Consider the following 22,248-nt stretch of genomic DNA (forward strand, 5'->3'; position numbering starts at 1 on the left):
AGTATTAGGTGTGACTACAAGTAAACATGAGCGGGTCTGTGCTTCATTTAATCATTTTTAGAGAAAAGTGATTTGGAAATACAAACCTGTCTGCCTTGTTAATTAACCCCGCCGTCGCCACCCAACAATCTTTAATATTAATTCAAGTTAAAGATAAATTATGGATTTGATTTTATTCTGATGCATTTACACTAAGTCTCAAACTGTTCTTATGTATTATTGTTCAGTTTTTAAATTAATTATATTTCTGGAAATGTAAGTACTAGACAAATATGTTTGCATTTTTGTGAAAAATTACCATCTGGATCTTGAAATATTTTGAGTATTTCTTCATTGAGGCTGCTGTGCTACACCAGGATAACGGAGTTGCAAAGTTAACACAAAAAAGAGACCCTAATCAAGTTTTTTTCATGTGGGTGTGTTATTATTGTATGTTGTACATAAACTAATATACTGACATGACTCACTTTTGCACCTTTTTAATCATTTTGATTATTTCATGTATGATCTCTATGGTATTTTATTAATAATTTCTCACAAAGTCCCTCATCATGAGGATGTTTTGAAGTTATTACTTTATAGAGTTCTCCCCCGTCTCAGATCTCAGCGAACGAGAGTCTATTATGACGTAATAATGGCTGAACTCCCCCTCCATCCAGCTGTGATCTCGCCCCGCTTTGTTTATACAACGAGTCTCTTGGAGGTGGAGATTTTCGAGATTGATGACGCGTTGTGACTAACCTTGATGATTGATCAATCTCAGCAGAGTGGGTGTGGTTATGGTAAACAAGTTTTTATTTCCAGATAGTGTTTTCAGTGGGCGGAGCTTAAGATCATTTTCTTACGTAAATATTTAAATGAAAAGAAAGTTTTGTACAAACAGACTCATACTGATAGAGTCCAACATCTATTTTAAGACACACTTAAATCAACACATTAGTTGAACTTTAAAGCATATATTAACACTGTACTATTGAAGATAGTTCTAGATAGATATATTCAAGATATTTGAATTTTTTTACATACATTAACATAACGGAATACGTATAATTATTAAGGCTCTACAGTGTTCCCTTGTTTATTGGTGTTACGTTCTGAAATGTTCAAATGCATATTGAGGTCTCATAATCCCTCCTTGCACTCTTTATAAGCCTTTCATAAACCATAATATATATTATCCACATTCTTCCTGTTCATACACTTTCAAAAACCTACATCAATTTAAAATTAAATTCTTAATGATTACTGACTCCCATCATACATGTTAGAGCTCCTCTTATCTCGCTGCTTCCTCATCTGTAATCTATTTTACCTCTTTTTAGATAGACTTAAGCAAAGATTTATTTGTTTGCATTTCCTCTGGTGCTTGAACGTTGAACAATTAGTGGAAAAGATGCTTGAAATGAATTTAATTTTTAGAATGAAAAATAAAACGGCCAAAACGCACTGCAACTGCAGGGATCGGAACATGGATTTCAAAAGTAACCAATAGTTTGGCTGGTCAACATGGCTGTGATGTTCACTGACACAGACTGAATATAAATAACACACTGGGTTGATTCATACTCTAGGATTTAGACATGGAATCAGTGACTTAGAATTTAAACATATTTAAATTATTTATTGCAGTATCCAATAGCAAAATCGGCGAGAACACAGAAGTTACAATTATTTTATCGTAATACATTCTTAAAGTAACCTTCTAACACTGGTTCTCGGTGCTTGGATTCCAGGCGGTGGTTTGAGTGTTTTCGTCGATAAATACCGGCAATGTGAGCGTCCTGCGTAGGTAACACAAATACCACATGGAATTGGAAAAAACGATCAATAGTTTTTCGACCTGGACATTCTGATCCGTCAAGTGTATTGTTTGGAAACCTCAAGGACAATATTTATATCTTGACGTAACAAGCTGTGTCCGGATTCTTTGTGTTGCTATTACACCACCCACAAAAGTGGAGACTTTCCAATTGTGTGTGTTTGTGGAAAAAGCAGATCGTAACAATGACCACGGATGAGTTTGTGGGTAAGTTTCACCTTTTGACCCGCATTGTTAGAAGCGTAATATCTCCACTGGTGTTTCGTCATCAACGCAACCCGACCAGTGTCCATGTCTAAAGTGTCCGTTTTGCATATTGTGTGTTTCTATTTGTGTATGAATGGGTCATAACTGGGGGGGTGCACGTGTCCTTGAGTGTCCATGTGTGAGTGTGAGAGGCAGCACGTGTTGAACATGTGCTGGCGTTCTCAGCGGAGCAGCAGGGCTCTAATAAGGACTAGTCCTGGACGGCAGCTGGTAAACTCTGTCCTCAGAAAAGGTGTCTTTCATTCGCTCACAAAGGAATGCAAATTAGTCCCAGTTACCCGAGTGGACACTGAGAACGGATCCACATGTCACACACACTCTCACTCTCCAAGACACACAGTTGCAACTTAACTCAATCCAAAAGAAAAGCGAGCAGGGCTAATGACGCGGCCCACCCGCACAGCTGTTTTTTTTTTTTTTACTTTCCTGAATGTGTTCAACAAAAACTCCGTCAACACACACTTGAAGACCTTGAATCCCCCCCCAAAAAAAACCCACCTGAGAGATAAGTATGAAGTACCGGTGAGCTCATCCGGTCCCTTGTGTTGTTCACCCCCAGTGACTCTTGTTCCATCTCCACGACGGATAAATATCCCGCCGCCAGTCAAACAAAGAGCCCGAGCCCTCCACGTCTGATTTTCAAGTTCAGTTGGATATCCAAATTAAAATATTTCAAGCAGGGATTGTGCCGTTTTCGTCTTCCTATTCAAAGTGTGTTTTTTTTAATGACTTAAAAGTATTTAACTGCGCATTGATTTAATGGCTGTAATAATCTTGAAAACCTTGAGAAACGTGGAGTGAAATAGCTGAGATTACATTCAGGAGAGCGAAAAGAGGCCACTTGACTGCAGACTTGTGTATTCACAGCGTCCTATCATGTCTAAACAAGTAAAAGGTTCAATAAATGTCATTTATACCATATTTAGCATTCAGGCGTTGCAACTTTTCTCTTCCTGGAGCACATCATTGTAGTCCGTGAAGATGTTCGTATCTATGAAAATCATCATCAGCCACTTCACTTGAATTCTTAAAACAACAGCAACTAAGAATTGTCTTGGTTCACGGTTAATAAAGCAACATCCAGATAGTGATTAAAACCAGCTATTACTAGAGGAATTCCTAGATTCCTCACCACTACATCCCATTGATGTTAGCTTGAAATATACTCTAACGCTATTGCGAGAAAATCTAGCAACTTAGTTGGGATGAACAATACCAACATATTTTGTCAGTTTATTTCACTTTCGGAAGTTGATAAATGTTGTCTTTTATGCTATTCAACTGTAAATCGTAGAGCTGGCCCTCAAGCTATTTAGAAATGGCCCGTGGCACATTCAGCAGTGACAAATGAATGTCAATATGCAGATAACACTTTTAGTCATTGTGTGTCACTTTGCGTTGCTTTTTCTGAAAAGACTGACTTTAACGGCGCGCTAAGAAGCTCCAGTTTGGATCCCGCAATGTGACTCTCTTAAAGCAACGTAAAGAAAACAAAAAATTTAACAATGACTGGACTGAAAAAGCTGTAAAAAGATTTTGGTCCCCTCTGTGTTTGACACCTGTGTCTTAAAGCATGCAACGATTGTATATTAAACTGGCAGCAGCCCTTCAGGGCTCTTGGTTTAGCTGGTGAAACCAAAAAGATAGTTGACCCCTAGAATACGAGACATTTGGGGAAATGGGCACAAGGAAAGGTGTGACATAGTTTAAGCCCAATTTGATGATACTCTGCTGTGTTGGGTTTCCACAGCTACCAGTTGGGCAGGCGATCATTACATAGCATCACATAACTTTAAAAGGAAATTGCGTACTTACCAAAAACAAAAAAAGGTCTGGACTTGGTCCACAGAATAACTTTTTCAGACCAGAATACAATGTTCCTTCTCAGATTGGGTTTTATAGAAATAGTCTCGTTACTCTACAGGCTTCAAATTTAAACTTTTAAAGGTCAAGGCAAGCATACGTTTTAGGGCATGAAGAGCATACGTTTTAGAGCATGAAGAGCATACGTTTTAGGGCATGAAGAGCATACATTTTAGAGCATGAAGAGCATACGTTTTAGGGCATGAAGAGCATACGTTTTAGAGCATGAAGAGCATACGTTTTAGGGCATGAAGAGCATACGTTTTAAGGCATGAAGAGCATACATTTTAGGGCAGGAAGAGCATACGTTTTAGGGCATGAAGAGCATACATTTTAGGGCAGGAAGAGCATACATTTTAGGGCATGAAGAGCATACGTTTTAGGGCAGGAAGAGCATACATTTTAGGGCATGAAGAGCATACGTTTTAGGGCATGAAGAGCATACGTTTTAGGGCATGAAGAGCATACGTTTTAGGGCAGGAAGAGCATACGTTTTAGGGCATGAAGAGCATACGTTTTAAGGCATGAAGAGCATACGTTTTAGAGCATGAAGAGCATACGTTTTAGAGCATGAAGAGCATACGTTTTAGAGCATGAAGAGCATACGTTTTAGGGCATGAAGAGCATACGTTTTAGAGCATGAAGAGCATACGTTTTAGAGCATGAAGAACATACGTTTTAGGGCATGAAGAGCATACGTTTTAGAGCATGAAGAACATACGTTTTAGGGCATGAAGAGCATACGTTTTAGAGCATGAAGAGCATACGTTTTAGGGCATGAAGAGCATACGTTTTAGAGCATGAAGAGCATACGTTTTAGGGCAGGAAGAGCATACGTTTTAGGGCATGAAGAGCAAACGTTTTAGGGCATGAAGAGCATACGTTTTAGGGCATGAAGAGCATACGTTTTAGGGCATGAAGAGCATACGTTTTAGAGCATGAAGGCAAGTTGGAAGGGCACCAAAGCAAATATGTATATATCCATATATATATAGATATATAGATAGATATTGTAGAGGAAATTATAAACTAATATATATATCGTCATGCAATTATCATTGTATCAATATTATCATTTTTATAAGCGGCTTGTATTCAATGTGTACAAAAAGTATACAAATCCACGTATGTTACACACTTGGTCGCTGACCGTCACAATTAAAAAATAAACACACACATAAACAACATCGACAGTTTTAGGAACTGGCGAGTTTGGAGGTCAAAAAAACTACTAAATACTTTTCGCACTGCATTTAAACAATGAAATAAACGTATCTAAAAAAGTTGTGTATTTTGCTACATTTTTTTCCCCAACAGCCTGTAATTCCTTGTCTTTCCTTTTTTTAACCCTTTCCTTGCTCTGCATTTTTAAAGTTCGCTTGGCTGTTTCCGTCGTCAGTTAACCTTTGACACAAGCTTCCAAAATGGCTGCTCCCATGTTGTTTACCTTTAACCGTTAGATATTGAACTGTTGAAAATGTTAAATAAAAGTCAAGTCGTGACGATTTTATGTTCATTCGAAGAAACAATTACGCTACCAATATTTATTCACATATAAAAGCCAAGGGCTGTCACTGCAAGTTGTTGCCGTAAACACAGGTACATTTTTAAGGGCAATACGGCAAGTGCGGAGGACGGTCACAGCAAGTGCCGTGGTTGCCGCGGTGAGATTCGAACCCTGACTCTACATTGACGTCTCTCTCTGACCAATCAGTGACCAAAAGTCAGTGTGTTGGAACCAGAGCGGAACAGGTACTTAAAAAAGTATCTGATGGAAACCGAAACCCGGTACAGTCGAGCCAAGTAGAGCCAAGACGAGCCGATAGAGAAGGGTCAATGGTTAGCATTAAAATCTGTCCCGTCTTGAGTAATTACGTGATTCAGACGTAAGCACTTGTTTCCTAGTTGACAGGTAGAATTACCGGCAATCCAAGTTATTTTGGTCGCCCGGTGCCATATGGGAAAACGATCCCTGTGACCCGGGAACGAGCTGAATAGATACCCTGTCAGACACAGCAGTGAAGGTGACCCATCGCGAGGCCGGGGCGTCACATCAAAGGGGGGCCAGCTGTTTTCTCAAACTGAAAAGAGGGGTTGCAAGGTGGAGGAGTGGAAATGGTAGGACTGAAGAGGAAGATTGAGACGACATGCTGGATCTCCAGGAGTGTCCACTTTGTGTAATAGGTGAGTGGTTGGTATTCATCCTCCCGCGGAGGGAGGAACACGGACTTCAATGAGACTTCAGTAATTACTTATTACCACACATATGGATGAGATGGCGCACGAGTAGACTTGATGTGCGCGGCGCTCTTCCTCCATCTGAAAAACCACCCTCAGTGTGACTTCAAGAAGATCCTTACAATGCTCCAAGACAAAAGTCTCATTACAGGTAATTATAGAGTGCCTCTATCGCCCCCTTCCTCTCTCTCTCTCTCTTGCCTCGTCCATCTACTTTTATTCTCTCATTCAAGGAACAGCCTGGGAGAGGGTCCCGGCAATAAAGAGGGGGAGGTGCGGGAGCTATTACCTGGAGGCGGACATGGATCGTGCCCGCGGGCCCTTTTTACCATACTTCCATTCATGTGGAGTGGCTCACTTGTGGGCAGCAATTACCCACCAAATGATCCCAACTGAGCTCTCTGATCAAATAGTGCAACTTTCTGAATCACTGGAGCTCCATTCTTGCTCGTGTCGTGCTGCACGCCTGGAAAATCCTCCAGTTGTAGCACGCAGACATGGGCGAACGGGGGGCCAAACGCGGCCCTCTAACTGTATTTACATGGCCATCCAGAGGACACATTAAAACTATGTAATTTATGAATGTTTATGATGGCTAATGATTGTATTGTTTAACTCATTTTAGATCATTGTTTGAGGACTTATTTCCCTCTTTTCTCTCACTTGTGGGGGAATTACTTTGAAAATAAAAGTGTTTTTTATCATATTTTTGAAATGAATTGTATTTAAAATTAAATATTACACTATTAAATAACATCTTAAGCTTATTAGTTTTATTTTTTGATGTCATGGCATAAGTACACTTGGTTATTTTCTGTGATGTTGCTAAAAATATGAAGCAAACTTTTTTTTTTTTCTTTATTAACCATTGCGTTGAGCCTCGAAAACAATGTTTGTGGTATCCCTTGTGTTGCCTCTGGCTCAAGGTGAACAACCTCCCTGGCTTCCAGAAATGTGGTGAATGAAACTAGTGGGAAAAATAAATGACGTGCAAATTAAATTATAGCTGAGGCTAGTTTTATAATGTCCTTTTTTTAAGTTATTATTTATGCTCATTTTATGCATCCCTTTTCTTTGGCTGGATAGCACATTGGGTTTAAGAGAAAATGCTCGTTTAGTAAAGTTTACAAAGTCAGAGAAACAACTTACATGATCATGGGCGCTTAGCAAAAGAGAGATCTATCGCAGAGATGTTTTTAAATGCCAAGCGCAAATTTCTAACGAAATGGCGGATCGTTTATAGTATAAATATTCAGGTTAACACCTTTAATCATTTGTGCATGTATGATTGGTCAGATACTCCAAACACTTTACATCTTCACTTGTTGGTTGTGGAAATTTACCACAGTTGATGTCTTCTAGAGAGAATCTGTTTTATCAGTTGACTTACGCAGATGTCTGTCCTAGTCCTTGTTGGAACCAGACTTGCTGGCATCATCTACAGATTGTTTAGTATCTCTCAGTGTGAGCGTCGACTTGACCTGACCTGACGAATAGCTGAGCAGGTGGATTCTAAAGAGAGGGAATGATTTTTTTAATATGAATTAAATATGAAAGATTATCAGTAAATCAAGTGATTATTTGAAATGTGTGTTAAATCTTGATAATCGATTGAAGTAAAGTTGTCATATCCTTACAAACTCTTTCACAAAAACCTTCTCAACAATGTATGTTTGTACAACTTTATACTGAGCAAATCAATGCAACAACAAATACAAGTTTTTCAACTATCAGCAAGTCGGCACAAATGTATTTTTCTTCCATTGCTATCCATCCATGAAAGAAAACATCAATTGACCAAGACGTTTTTTTTTTTTATCCCCATGTTATGAATTTAAGAATCATTCATCCAAACATGCACGCCTGCTTCCCGCGCACCATGAGGTCGTCAGTGTGAAGCTGGTCAAACAGGCAAGACCTGTCATCCTCAGATCAGGGGCAACAATGGCGCCCGCCTTTGAATATGTCAACGTGGGAACAGCATAATCAGGCCCATGTCACCACCAGCTGCTCCATCACAACCACATTAGAATAAACAACAGGCGCAGAAGAAAGAGCGCAGACAAGTGGTTGAGGAAGCGCCGCAATACACTTCTCTTGTCCGCCGCCGGAGCGAAGACGATATTGTCCCCGGTTGTTTGGCTGGGTGTCAATGCTGCCCTCCATCTGTGGCCCCGGATGATCCGTTTGAACTGTGCGACACGGTAGGAAGCAGTACTTGTATGTCCCATAACCCATTCCCTCTCATTGTAAGGGGAAAAAAAAAACACATTTATACGTGGCTAAAACTCCAAATGCTAACTCCTTTGTGCGACGGTCAATAATGAAGTATATGAAAACAAGAACCGTGACCACAAGAACTCCACTGTTCCGTGTCATTTAGGACCGAAGACGTAGACGCACGCGTCCACAAAAGGATGTCCTTGAGGAAACTCAACGGAACTGTGAATAGACTTTTTGTCATCATCCGTAACAAAGGACCAGTACTACCTGTGCCGACGAGCCTCGGCTTCCAATTTCCCTCTTGGTCAAAGACGGGTCGCGTCTCACGGCTGGCGTGGATGTAAAACGAAAGGGGAAAGGACGGCGCCGATATCCCCACAAGTCAGAATCACGTTTAATTAACCTCGAGCGGAAGAAAGAAATCCCACCACCATTCACCGTATGTTGTAAATGACATAAAATATAGGTCCTGTAATGCATATAACACTCTCCATTCATCTCCTCTGAAAGTGCCCTCTCACTAACCAGGATCTCTTCTCATCTCCAGTACCTGTGAATTATACAAAATGATGTGTTCCACCATGATTTTATCCGTGTGCTGTAGTCGCTAGTAATCCCATTATAACATGTCTGTAAGTACAATAGGCAGATATGGCCTGAATAAAGGACGCCTTTCTCTGCTTTGTCAAAGGTAGCCTTTCTTCCAAATTACTTCTTTAGAAGTTAAAAGGACCACTGCCTAATCAGTCTATTATACTCGGCTAATAGATGACCAGTAATTGCAACTAATAACTTATGACTCATCTGCGCAAATATTCTAATAGCTCGTATTTAAAAGATTTCTTTTTTTTTTTTTCAATAGCCGTGGTGAGAAAGAGGGTGGAAGGGTTCTATTGGCAAGGCAACACAAAGGGAAAAACTCGCACAAAGGAAGCATAGAAAGCAACCTGTAGCATGTTTTTTCTTCTTTTCCGTGGATTAATATCTAACCTCATTCACGGGTGATGAGAAACCTCGGCCACGTCTTCCTCTAGCTAGCGCTGTCTCGCTGCAGGGCTTTGTTTGGTGCCTGTTTTTTTTTTTTAAAGAAGGACAGTGGCTGAATTACAGATAAATATCCTTTATCTGCCTCTGCTGCTCGTGTGCAAGGCCACGGTTGCAGAGAGCTCGCCGAGACCACCAGGATGGACACTGTGTCAGGTTCAAACTACAGTAGACCTTGTACGAGCTGCGTTCAGGTGGAAAAAAGAGAGAGTTTTTACAACTACAGTCCAAATTGCACCAAGGATTTTCAACTTTCAAAGCATAGGGACTAAATCCAGTGAGTCATTTGTTGTGGCCCGACGGATGGTTTGCTTGAAATCAAAGCTGATTAATGTTCATATTCTGACCTATAAAAAGTGCTCATAGGGGGCAGAGATTTTTGATGTCAACAATTATACGGCTTCCAATAACGGTAACACTGAAGTTGATGTGAATTTGATGCTTCCTGTTAAAGATAGTTTGGTAATATAACAAATTGTTGGACCAGTGACAAAGAGTGCTCAAAGATTTTGAGGTTCAAACCCATTTCCTGATTTCAGTTAAAAAGGCCTGACCTCACGATTAATGAAAATCATTACTGTCTGATAAAGTGATAGTTCACCCAAAATTTAAATTTCACTCATTTTCTACTCACCCTCGTGTCGACTAAGGGTTGAGATTATTAAGTAATCTGTTCCTATCTATCTATCTCTATCTCTTCATCTTTGTCTTTGTCAAAAAAGACTTAAAAACATCCAAATACCACCTACATACTGCTCGTCTGGAACGTCCATCAACTCTCGACGTTAGGAATTGTTCCGAAAAAAAACTTTCAAGTCTATATTTTAAGCTTGTTTGTATCGGAAGCTCCCAGTCTCTTAGCTCCTATTTACTAAGTGTTTCCTCATTGAGTGCAAGTTTTTTGGGGTTTTTTTTAGGAACAGTTCCTAATGTGGAGGCTTCAATACATGAGGGAAGTTACAGTCGTAAGTATGGAAGTATTTGGATGTTTTTAAGTGTCTTTTTGGACAAAGATTAGGACAACAGGAGCTTCAATCGCTACATTAAAATGAACATACATTGGTACCTATAACTACTACTTCAATGCATACAACAACTCGGAATTTAGTGAGAATTGAATGTCCAACATATAGTTTTCCTATAGGTTCCTATAACGCCAACAATAGAGATTTGTTTTCGGGCATCCGGGTCACCTTGACCCAAAGATAACAAACTGGTTAAAAAGTGCACAATAAGTAAAGGAAAGAAACAAACAAAAAACAATTTAAATAAAATCATTACAAGTTGTTTTTTACTTTTCATTTTTGGATTATTTTTGTGTACACCTCAATCTTAGGGAGCGTATTAACATTTTGTGATTTAATAAAAGTGAAAGAGCTCCTTTTAATAGCATTTTAAACGACGAAAACAATTGCAGGCGGTCGTGCAGTGAAAGGCCTCGATCGCATTCGAGCAATTATCGGGTAAAAAGTTGGATTTAATTAAAGCCCACAGGCTGCGACAAGCTACTGTTGACATCAGCCGAGGCAAAAAAAGAGAAGCGATCAATTTATCCACATTTGTTTTCATGTCTAAACAACATTAAAGACCCATTGATCAAAGAGCCTTGTTCAGAATCTCCTCTCAGCCGTTCTGCCTCCCGCAATACTTCAGCTGAATAAACTCTTGTGATGGAAAAAAAAAAAAAAGAAAAAGCAAACCACGTTTGTTTTCAACTAAATGTGTGTTAAATGGTGTCCATTGATTTACTCATTAGCAGCAGCCTAGTAAACAGCCTGCTAATGCACTAGTCATTACCACTCGTCGCTTACAGGAGGTCTCGTTGATACAAGCAATGTGAATGTAAATAATGGAATGAGTAGCTTCAACCCTGGGAATCACGCCTGAAGACACTTGGGTGAAGAGTGTGAGAGTTTAAATAATCACCTTTATATATTTTTATATGTATTTTTTTAGGTTTATTTATTTGTTTTTACACCTATATTTTTACATTTGTTATTTATTATTTATTTATATGTTTAACAGGTGTTTCCCTCACATGGGACTAGAGTGTACCCCAGCTACCTAGGGTTAGAGGCAAGGGACACAGAGCAGACAACAACAGTCACACCTACTGACAACTTTTTTTTTTTAATGTTGTTTGACTGTGGGAGGAAACCATAGTAACTTCTTGCTGTTCTGACCACTAGGGGGATGTTTTGGCAGGAATCTGGCGATAAGATTCGTATCAGGATACAGGGGGAAACCATTCGATATATTGTGATACTGTAATAACAATGATCTAGTTGTAGTATTGTCCAAATACTTCACTTTGGTGTAGCAAAATCTACTGACCACATGATTCTTGACAAAGTTGTAACTGCCTTCATTACTTTTGAAACTAAAATATATCCCAAAATCTGCAGAGGGCGACTGTATCCTCTCGTCCTCAGTCATCATTGTTACTATAGCTGCGGTTGGCGTAATGAATGCTGCCATCTAGCGACTAGAAGTTTAATTGCAACACAACAATGAACAAATGCAATGAGTATTTGGATGTTAAATGTAAAATGCTGTAGAACATCGATAAATGTGATATGCTTTCGTATTCCCCCAACTAACCACTAGACCACCGTGCGCTCCAAAATGGTAACATGAATATCTATGCGTTTTGTTGGATGTGACATACATGCAACACACATTCAGTTTGGTTTTGCTTGAGGTTTCTGCTCGTTAAAGTTTTTCCTCACCATCGTCGCTCATTTGTGATTGGCTGGGAACTTATTTTGTCTCTTATATATTTATTTAAAATGTAGAGTGTCTTGAGATAACTATAATATGAAGTAATGCTTTAAATCAAGTTGAAGTGAATACTTTAAAAGTATATATATATATATATATATATATATATATTTATATTTGTTTATTTTTTCCTACATTTAAAAAAACAAACTGACGATTTCAAACTATGATCCACCCTTTGACCCTTGCTAGCACTTGCTAACAAGGTGTGGGTTTAAATAGGGACTTTATACCTCAGACTGAACTGAAACTCCGGCTGGAAGATTAATGGCTTCTAAGTATTTATTTCATTGTAGAAAATACTCGTGGCCCATCCGTCTGGCAGACAAGGCCGAGTGTGTTTGAAAGAACAAAAGCGTTTCTCTCACCATCTGAGAAGACAATCATTACCAGACACAACAAAGAGCAACTATTTAAAGTCTTCCATTGAAGGCCGACGCATACGCCCAGAAGAGCAGAAGCGACATCCAGAGAAAGACGGGGAGGCATCGCAGGAAACAAAAGTGGAGAAAGAATCGGAGAACGACATTAGGTGGCGAAAGGGAATGGAGTGCCATGGAGAGGGAGAGAGGAAAAGAACATGCATAGAGGAGAAAGATGGAGCAGGGACGGGTCTTTTGGGGTGCAGTGGGCTGTGAGACAGGTCCTTTCACAATGATCTAAACACTGTGTCCCACTGCGCATCAGCGCTCTCACCAAGGCAGCCAGCACGGACCCGGAGTTAACCAGTCAACTCCATTACAGTGCAGGGGGCGTGCTCGGACCTGCCACACCAAAGGGAGCACGCCGACCAGCCAGGAATATTAATTGCTTTTAAATGAAGTGGAAGTCTCTTTATTGGGCGTCTGGTGTTGGTTTGTTATCGGCGGAGCTGAAAAGACTCTGCCGCTCTTTGGTCTCGCCGCCGATGAAAGAGAAGTGACTCCGGATGAGGTCACTGATCAGTGGGGGCCGTAAACTCCCAGTGTGTTTTTTTTAGAGTCCTGCCCCCTTAACTACACCCATTGTTCTACGGTTATTCATCTTCCCCGAAGCCCCCGCGGTTCATAAACATCACAGTCACCGGGCCTCGCTGCAATGTATCTCTAAACTACGAAGGAAAAGTTTTCTCAAAGAGTGTTTCAGGAGTCGCGTCCAGGGTTTCTACAGTGAAAGTCTTGTTTAAGTTTTTAAAAGGAATTTCAGACCAACTCGATAATCGACCAAAATTAAAAACCAAACAAACAAATCGATTTTTATTTATAATCCTTTCTTGTTTTTCTAACCATTGGACGACACCATGATTGGTCCAAAGCCCGATCAAGTAGCTCGGTACTCTTTTGGTATAGTCTGGTGGTACTGTTGTACTAGATTTTTTATATTGAATTTAAAAGACAACAAATGAAAAAATACAGTACATTTATCTATTTATTGTACCAATGTACTGATTTAGAAAATATATAACATCTTTATTCATTTTTTCTTTTAAATGAACCTCTCAATATAGAATTTATAAATTACATGCCAAATTGGCGCAAAAAATAAATAAAAAATTTAAATAAAAGTTTTATCATTGCACCATTTTCTGCTGGCACTGATATACATACGTAGTTTTTATCAAAGGAAATTAAATTTATTTTACTATAATCAAGTGACCTGCCTCTGTTTTAACCGTGTCTTTTTATATTAAACACATTCAAATAAATATATTAAATTTGCTAAACTAGAATAGATCATCTATAGCATTTTGGGGGGTAAGTTTAGTGTTGGTTGGTGGCGCTATTATATGAACATTTTCACATTTCTTTTAAGAGGCTTAAAAAAGAAAAACGTTGTTAATATTACAATAATTATCATTATTTTTTAATTGTGTCAAAGAAATCATTTGTTTTGTAAATGTTAAAATTGTCTAATGCATTAATTTATTTATTTTAAATCGAACCTTTTAATATATAATACAATTATTGAATTAAAAAAAACGAAATCATTTTCCAAAAATGTAATTGCAATCGTTGAATTTAACCTGGTAACATTGATATACTTCTATAGTTCACTATCAAAGACGACTCGATTCATTGAACTACAATCGAGTGTCGTGCTTCTGTATCAACCTTGTTTATTTATATTGAACAAATTCTAATAAAAAAACGATCAAAGTTGGTTAAATAAAATTAAAATAGAATACATCACTGTTACCTTTTTCCTTTTGGTAAATGTATTATTCGTCCAAAAACCTTTACAGTAGAATCTATCAGAATAAATAAATCATCTTTATTACTATAGCTGTTGTTGTAGCATTATAGGAAATCTCATTTCTAATCATATAATCTAATCCGTTCATGTTTCTTTGTTAAATTTGCATCACCAATTAACTATGTTTTCCTCTTTCTTAACCCTTGGGTGGAAATCTTGGGTCAAGTTGACCCGATGGCCTGAAAACAAATGTGTTTGAGGTATCCCGTGTGTTTATTCAAGGTCAAGGTCAACCGACAAATGTTTTTGGGCGATAACACAAGGGTTAAACATTTGAATGTAAATGATATGAAATGACAACAGGCGTTAAGTCCAGGTATAGGTTTATATATTGGGCTGAAATGATGACATAAATGTCTCAGTTTTTCAGAATCTTCCTTCATTTAAAAACTCTTGTTATCCCCGACATCAAACGCCGCGGAAGCTCATTTGCAGTTGAATGTGGAGGCCGTGGCAACACAGATCTGTTTAGCATGTTTTTCGGGGCCGGAGATGTGGTGGGTACCAGTGGGCTCAGCTGGTGTGCGACTCCCTCCTCCTCGTCCTCCTCCTCCTCCTATACCTGGATCTATCAAACCCGACAGCGAGAAGCTAATGGTCAAAACTTGAAGCTACCGTCCCTAACGACGCTTCAGACTTGTCCGAAAACCTCCCGAGCAACCAGGCGCTGATACGATGTGATCTTTAAAACTCCTCCGTGGAGTCAGACCAGCTCCTCCTAACCTTGAGCATTTGTTGCCGAAGAAGTCACTCCTGACCCCCGGAGAGAAAAAACGAACGAAGCGCTGATCCACGGGCACAGCTGTCCGTCCGCGTGCCAATTGAATCTGATGTCTTCTTCCCTTCCCCTGCAGTTGTGTGCACGCATGCCAACAAAGTTTCTCATCAAGGACCTTTCCGTTCGCCGCACGCTTCCCCTCCATCTGCGGCTCGGGCTCTGAAACCAGCTGCGTGTGTTTACTCTCTACCTGGTTTACCTGCTCGGGGAGAGCGGGCTGCCAGCGGTGCCGGCGTCACTTCAAGTCTCCTCCGTCCTGCCGGCTCGCATGTGGACTGAATGAGATGTCGTTTGTTCCATCTGGCTCAGGCGGCCGCTGACCTGTTGTTGCGTGTTGACTCGTGTTCACGTCCGGGTTTACCTGCAGCAGAACCGTCTGGAACACACTTTAGAGAGTTGTAACGCGAGTTTTCAATATAAGCCTTGTTTCCTGACGCTGAAACGACCAGCTAAGTACCCAGACCACATGATATTTATTAGCCTGGGTGCCTTCCTATTTCTACCGGGGGCTCCTACATTCGCTACCCTTAAAAAAAGCAGTCTGGAATCGCTTGACCCCCTTTCCGTTCGGAATTCGAAAATTCGTTCCAACTCTAGACGAAGCGCGCTGATTGGTCCCTGCTATCTCCGCCCCATCGTCACGTCATCATCAACATGGCGACAACGTCTTTCCGGTGTTGGTACATTTTCTGTCCCCCCCCCACAATTTCGGTCCCCCCACTTCCTACGTGATGACGTCACACGCTCTTTAAAATATTTTTCATGTGTTAAAGAAACGTCAACATGATACTTTTTACCACATAAAACATTTATATTGACAAAAAGACGATCTTCGTCAACATGATCACTTTCCGTTCTTTCATTTCCTGGTCTGACGATCATGTGACTTTGACACCAACAGGAAGTGTCCGCGCTACATGTGACGAAGCCCCTGATTGGCTACATTAATGTTACAATTAAGACCGATTTTTATTTTTGTACTGCATACATTATACAAATGGAACACATTTAATAAAAATAAAATGACTTGTTTAATAAAGTGGGCATATATATATATTTAATAATTGATTTAAATCGGGAAAAGAAATCAAAATGAAAGCTAAATAATTACTGAGGTGTTTATGATCCGAACTACAGACTAGGTGGAATAAGTTATAGAAAGGGGAATATTCTAACTTTTTTTTATTTGAAAATCAAATTATTTCGGAACTCGAATGTTTGTATTGCATTGTACAGTTGAGAGTTATTATTAGTAAAACAGCTTCAGCCAATCAGCGGCTTCGCCACATGTAGCGCGGACACTTCCTGTTGGTGTCAAAGTCACATGATCGTCAGACCAGGAAATGAACGAACGGAAAGTGATCATGTTGACGAAATTCGTCTTTTTGTCAATATAAATGTTTAATATGTGGTAAAAATGATCATGTAAACGTTCTGTTGACGTTTCTTTAACCCATAAAAAATATTTTTAAGAGACGTTTGCATATGCAGCGTGTGACGTCATCACGTAGGAAGTGGGGGGACCGATATTGTAGGGGGGACTGAGATTTGTACCTACACCGGGTAAGGAGAGCTTTCAGTGCCTCATGTTGCTAAGTTACTAAGAAGTGTTACTATGATGATTTTGCGATGATCTGGCGGGAACCAGCTTGTAAAAAAAACAACCTCTTGCTACAAGTAATGCTTGTACTCGAGTACAGATTTCTTGATTTCTTAATATTTATAAGGCGATCTGATTGGATCGCGGTATTGTAGTGTCATCCAATCGGAAGAGCCACCGGTTGAAATAGGATGGGTTAATAAACTACAATGACCATTTTGAGTTATAATAATAGCCTGGTTTGTTCAGATTCGATCGTCTCAAAGACATAAGATGGCTCTTAAGAAGGGTACGGCTAAGAAGGTGTGCTAAGATACTGTTATTTTCTAGACGCCTTCTCAGGAGAACCAGAAGATTAAGCCACAGAAGCTTCGGAAGAAGATCTTATTGGACTTCGACAACCTTTCTGAGTTAAATGACCTCTGTTTTCTTGTTGATATTTTTATGTGTAGTTATTAGAAAGTCCATACAAAAGTTGAAGTCTTCCTCTCCAAGATGCATGTTTTGAACTAAAATCTGGGCGAACGAGGGGTTATAAACTCGTATATGCAGATGTTTAAGGGGAAACTTTAAATGTGTAATTTTTTTCTTCATTGATCATTGTTTATTATGTTTAAAAGTTAAGGATAAAAGATTTCCCTGCCATTAATTACTGAATATTCAGTCTCTAAGAAGGCTCTTAAGAGTTGGTCAATCTTACATTTCCTTCTTAGTGAGAGATCTTCTTAGGCTAAGAGTGACTCTTTGGAAACACTTCTTTCACGGCGTTCCTAAGTGCCCTTAAGAAAATCGTGGCGCTGGAGAGCTTCTTCACCAATCTGGGAAACCTGGCTACATTTGCATTAAATATTATTATTAGTTTTATATATAATACAGAGCTCCATCGACCTCTCGTCAAGTCTGCTTTGAACGTTACTTTTAAAGTCCTTTTTACGTGACACCTTACTGGCAGAATACCAACACAAAAATAAAACTTCTAAGCTGAGATTTTCTAACTCACTATTACAATCCTTCTCATAGCATTTCACCAAAAACAAGCATCTAAAAGCAACCACGACAACCTTAACATTTAAGACAGCAGTGTTGTTTGTCCTCGGAGGCGCCGAAGTGCCCAGAGGCAAGGTGTCCATGACACCTGATTTAGAGAGTCCGGGCCACTCGTTCACACACATATGGTGATGGCAGAACAACAACAACAAAAAAGGTGCATTAAAAATGACCAGGTGTTATTTTGTTTTAGGGTTTCTAGTTAAGATCTTTATCCAGCTGGTTGATGCTAACAGCTAACTTAACTCTTGGTCTAGTAGTAATAAAAGCTCTTTACCCAACCGTCCTCACCTGGTCCCATCATGCAATTCACCATTTTTGCTGTGAGGCATTCTGGGATCAAAGAGGTTGTTGGTTTAATCGACTGGGTTAACTGAACCCTGCTTTTCATTGAATAATTAAAGTGTTAAACTCGGTTAATTCAAAGTGAAATATTGTTAATTTTCTCGACCTATAAAGATGTTTTAGTGTTTAAGATGACATAAAAATAGAGAGTTCCAAAGATGGTAAAATTTGAGACTTTAGTTTGGTAGACATATGTCACAGTACAGATTTGAATTCCAATATTCAGATCCCAATACAGTAGTAGGATTCCAATCTAATAGTCCAATAGTACAGATTGGAATAATGCTACTGAACTGAGATCTAATATTGTTATGGGTTAGGGTTTGATATTGATGTAATCCGAATTTCTTAGAATTGGAGATTGTCCTGGTAGAATTCCCATTTGTCTTAGGACAGATTGAAATTCAAATATTCAGATCCCAATACAGTAGTAGGATCCCAATCTCTCCTAGTAGAGATTGGGATTCACTAGTAGAATTTGGTAGAGATTGGAATAATGCTACTGAACTGGGATCCTAATATTGATATGGGTTAGGGTTTGATTTTGATGTCATCCGAATTTCTTGGTGTCTTGGTAGAATTTCCATTTGTCCTAGGACGGATTTGAATTCCAATATTCAGATCCCAAAACAGTAGTAGAATTCCAGTCTCTCCTAGTAGAGATTGGGATTCACTAGTAGAATCTGGAATCCTCCTAGTACAGATTAGAATTCCAATCTGTACTAGGAAGATTCCAGATCCTACTGGATTCCAATCTGTACTTTGACATATAAATATTTTAAATATGTTTGCGTAATTCTTTTCACGAGTTATATTTCTGGGAGTGTTATTTTATGGTTAGTTTTATACAATAATACATTCCCACTATCTCTAGTCTCTAGTAATCTCTCTAATATCCAGGCTTTTGAAATCACGAGATCAATGAGGTATGTAATAGTATCAAGTTTTTATTCTGCTTCGGCTATAGGTGAAGAAAAATTCATAAGGAGAAGTCACTCCATTGTTCAGCTCCGTCTTCCTCAGCACCAACGCTCGACTGCCACTTATCCTCCATTTCACTTTTGCCCTCACCCAGGGAGAACCTTAATATCAGCTGGGCTGCACTTTGGACCAATTTTTTTTTTTTAGCTGCCACTTAAATCAATAGAACCCAGACGGCACTTGATCTAGACCAGCGAGTCTTTTCAGGAGCACTAGCTTTAAGCTGTGACTAGTTGAACTCAACTGTTATCATTCTTTAATGAAAAACTGGTCCTTGTGAGTATCGTAGGAGAGAAATGTCAGAAATTATTTTTAACCAAGGGCGGAGGAATCTGTTTATGAAAGTATCGGTGACATGAAAATAATGAATAGTTGAATTCAACATTTCAAATGTTTATGTATCTGAGGTATTGAATTCAATAATTTGTATATTTAAATCTTACATTTGTTTTTACTGAATAATTAAATTAAATAATTTGTAAATTTAAATGTTACATTTGTTTTACTGGACAATTGATTTCAATAATTTGTATATTTAAATGTTACCTTTGTTTTTAATGAATAATTTAATTAAATCATTTGTATATTTAAATGTTACCTTTGTTTTTAATGAATAATTTAATTAACTAATTTGTATATTAAATGTCCTTCTGTAAATTGTTTTCCAGCTCATAGCAACAAAGACGATAGATTCATAAAAAACAAAAACAAAGTGCAATTAAAAGAAAGTGCAAGATGACACAATCTAAAGATTAAGATCTAAAAATAACAAAGAAAAATGATATAAAGATTAACAAACAATAGAATCATCTTTTCACTCCACCCCTGCCCCCAAACTCAGAATTAAACAATCTAATAGCACGAGGAATGAATGAGTCCCTGAGACTATTAGTGTTGCATCTCATCTCTTCATCATCCGTTCATCTCTTCTTTTTTTTTCACGTTGAGTTTGATATTTTCATTACCATTATTAAAAAATATATTAATATAATAATTAATTAATTCAATATTCTTGAATTGATTGACTTTTAAATTCACGATGGTAGAGCCAAAGGTTTGACACAAAAACCTATTGTGTCACACATTTATTTACAAATAAATCTCTTAAAGACTAGCATGTTGGTTGTAACCATGCCAAGCCAATAAAACTACTTTTAAACCCGGTTTAAGGACAATAATGGGCGATCATCAATGAATAAAGTGTAATAGATAAAGGATGAACAACAGCAACATAGCCTCTAGTCCTGACCCTGACTCGACCACTTGACCATTTCCAAGTATTCAGATATTAGCAATGTTCAGATAAACATAGTGAAGCTGGAGGACGCTTGTGTGGCTCATAACACGGTTGAAAACAAAACACCTAAGATTTTGAGAGTTGCTTAAGGAGAACCAATCTCTACACTCTATACACTCCAGACCAAAAAATAAAACATTCAACCTTGATCTAGTAAATCACAATAGTTAAGTTTAACCCTAGTGAAGTATATAGTATTATTGGATACAGTCGTGAAAAACATTTTCTTTTTAAAAATGTATTTTATTAATTTATTATTTTGTTTAACTATACTGTTTTTGATACCCCCTGATGTTATTTCTCTAAAATAAAACTGACCAAGAGGCGGCACTTGTGGCACTCCATTTTTTTTATTTAGTGGGGTGCAAATTCTTCTCCTTTTCTTTCAATCAATGATGTTTTTATAAGGAATGAATTGATTTTTGGCCTTGATCTATTTAATTTACACTACATGAGGTCCTGAAATGTATGTAATTCTATGTTAAATGCATGCCATGGGAAATACTATTGATCTGTTCACAAAGGTCTGATCAACAGTGTCAAGGTTGTTTACAACATTCTGACTTAATCGACCTCAACAGGCTGTGACGACTCTTGAATACATCGTGGATTCAAACGACCACATGCTAACACGCTGAAGCATGGCGACGGTGTGGTCGGTGTTTTTTTTTTTCTTTTAAAGAAGACCTTAAACACTGTGGCTCAGCATCTGCAGATTCTTTCACCATTACTATGAATGAATGTCGGTTGTAACTTCAAGGTCAAATCCGCCTTCACGGATGACAATGCTATTCACCTGCAGACTTTTTTTTTATGCTTTAAATTGGAAACGGCAGCGTCTGCTGTGCCACATTGTTGGTCGTCAGGAAGAAAAAAAAAAGGGGGGATTGGGAACAAAAACAGGAACAAGTGGATAGAAGCAAGAAACACTGCTGAATGTCAAACCTCACAAAGCTGCGTTTCAATCTTTGTTTTTAACAGAATCTTCTATTGAGTTATTGTGATTATAATTGTAAAATATCTACAATATTATTTGATATGTTTACAACCTCAGTGAATGTGTAGAAAAGTGTCTTCTGGAATTATTCAAATTCCTAATTTATAATGTGATTATAGCTTTATTTTTCTTTGAATATAAATAAACAGAACATATATATATATATTTATACAAACAATAATGCTAATTCCATTTTAAGACCATTGCATGTGTCACTTTGATTTATATGGTTTATTTAATATAATATACAAATATAATATTTTATAGCGCAATTGGTCTCATTATTTATGTAAAGGGATTTGTGCCTTAAATTAAATATATAGGAGTGAGTGAAAAACCATATTCAACCATAAATAAGTAGTAATTTGCATATATTTATATATGAGTAAAGTAATTTTGGCAATACAAGAAAGAAGGAAAAAACAAAATAATTCATTATTGTGATTTAATTTAGGTAATTATTTTAATGAAATTAATAAAACATAATATAAATTCATATTTCCATGTATTTATTTCACAATATATATTTGGTTTTAATCGTTTAATCACAATTTAAGTCTATTTTTGCGGTATGCTGGTGAAAAACTATATGTATTTATTTTATCGATATATTGATAAAAAAGGAAATGAATGTAAAAGCATGTATTTAAATTCAATCATATAAATATTTCATACACATTAAAAAATAAACGTGTCACAAACAATAATATATTTTAAATTTCCAGTTTATTCCTCA

The sequence above is a fragment of the Callionymus lyra genome, chromosome 13 (assembly GCF_982586985.1).
Source record: "Callionymus lyra chromosome 13, fCalLyr1.hap1.1, whole genome shotgun sequence".
In the NCBI taxonomy this organism is placed as follows: domain Eukaryota; kingdom Metazoa; phylum Chordata; class Actinopteri; order Syngnathiformes; family Callionymidae; genus Callionymus; species Callionymus lyra.